The following is a 2,325-nucleotide window of genomic DNA, read 5'->3' as shown; positions in this document are numbered from 1 at the left end:
AAAAAAAAAAAAAAAAAAAGGGCAGACAGATTCACAGATGAATTCTACCAGAGGTACAAAAAGAAGCTGGTACCATTTCTTCTGAAACTATTACAAACAATATATAAAAAAGGACTCCTCCCTAACTCATTTTATGAGGCCAGCATCATTCTGATACCAAAACACTGCAGACAGACAGACACACACACACACACACACACACACACACACACACACACACAAATTCAGGTCAATATAACTGATGAACATCGATGAAAAAATCCTCCATAAAATACTACCAAATCGAATCCAGCAGCACATCAAAAAGCTTATCCACCACCATCTAGTCAGCTTCATCCCTGGGATGCAGGCTGGTTCAACATACGCAAATCAATAAAGGTAATCTGTCACATAAGCAGAACCAATGACAAAAACCACATTATTATGTCAATAGATGCAGAAAAGGTCCTTGATAAAATTCAAGATGCCTTCATGCTAAAAACTCTCAATAAATTAGATATTGATGGAACATACCTCAAAATAATAAGAGCTATTTATGACAAACCCGCAACCAATATCATACTGAATTGGCAAAAGCTGGAAGCATTCCCTTTGTAAACAGGCAAAAGACAAGGAAGCCCTCACTCACACTCCTATTCAACAGAGATTAGGAATTCTGGCCAGGGCAATCAGGCAAGAGAAAGAAATAAAACGTATTCAAATAGGAAGCGAGGAAGTCAAATTGTCTCTGTTTGCAGATGACATGGTTATATATTTAGAAAACACCATTGTCTCAGCCCAAAATCTCCTTAAGCTGAGAAGTAACTTCAGCAAAGTGTCAGGAAAAAAAAATCAGTGTGCAAAAATCACAAGCATTCCTATACACTAACGGTAGACAAACAGAGAACCAAATCATTAGTGAACTCCCATTCATACTTGTTACAAAGAGAATAAAATACCTGGGAATACAACTTACAAGGAATGTGAAGGACCCCTTCAAAGAGACCTGCAAACCACTGCTAAAGGAAATAGCAGAGGACACAAACAAGCGGAAAAACATTCCATGCTAATGGAATGGCAGAATCAATATTGTGAAAATGGCCATACTGCCCAAAGTAATTTATAGATTCAATGCTATTCTCATCAAGCTACCATTGACTTTCTTCACCAAATTAGGAAACAACTACTTTAAATTTCATATGGAATCAGAAAAGAGCCTGTATAGCCAAGAAAATTGTAAGCAAAAGAACAAAGCTGGAGGCATCACGCTACCTAACTTCAAACTATACTACAAGGCTACAGTAACAAAAACAGCATAGTACGGGTACCAAAACAGATACATAGACCAATGGAACAGAACTCAGGCCTCAGAAATAATGCCACACATATACAACTAACGGATCTTTGACAAAGCTGACAAAAACAAGTAATGGGGAAAGGGTTTCCTATTTAATAAATGGTGTTGGGAAAACTGGCTAACCATACGCTGAAAACTGAGACTGGACCCTTTCCTTATACCTTATACAAAAATTAACTCAAGATGCATTAAAGATTTAAATGTGAGACCTAACAACATAAAAACCCTAGAAGAAAACCTAAGCAATACCATTCATAACATAGGTATGGGCAAAGAGTTCATGACTACAATACCAAAAGCAATGGCAACAAAAGCCAAAACAGACAAATGGGATCTAATTAAACTAAAGAGCTTCTGCACAGCAAAAGAAACTATCAGAGTAAACAGGCAACCTACAGACTGGGAGAAAATTTTTGCAATATATCCAACTGACAAAGGGCTAATATCCAGAATCTAAAAAGAACTAAAACAAATTTACAAGAAAACAAACAAACAACTCCATCAAAAAGTGGGCAAAGGATATGAACAGACACTTCTCAGAAGAACACATTTATGTGGCCAAAAAACATGGACAAAAAAAGCTCGTCATCACTGTTCATTAGAGAAATGCAAATCAAAACCACAATGAGATATCATCTCCTGCTAGTTAGAATGGAGATCATTAAAAAATCAGGAGGAAACAGATGCTGGAGAGGATGTGGAGAAATAGGAACATCTTTACACTGTTGGTGGGAGTGTAGATTAGTTCAACCATTGTGGAAGACAGGTTGACAATTCCTCAAGGGTCTAGAACTAGAAATACCATTTGACCCAGCAATCCCATTACTGGGTATATACCCAAAGGATTATAAATCATTTTACTATGAGACATACGCACATGTATGTTTACTGCAGCACTATTCACAATAGCAAAGACTTGGAATCAATCCAAATGCCCACCAGTGATAGACTGGATAAAGAAAATGTGGCACATATACACCATGGAATAT

The sequence above is a fragment of the Cebus imitator genome, unplaced genomic scaffold, assembly GCF_001604975.1.
Source record: "Cebus imitator isolate Cc_AM_T3 unplaced genomic scaffold, Cebus_imitator-1.0 Scaffold559, whole genome shotgun sequence".
In the NCBI taxonomy this organism is placed as follows: Eukaryota; Metazoa; Chordata; class Mammalia; order Primates; family Cebidae; genus Cebus; species Cebus imitator.
The sequence above is the reverse complement of the archived record's forward strand: the minus strand, read 5'-3'. Positions refer to the sequence as shown.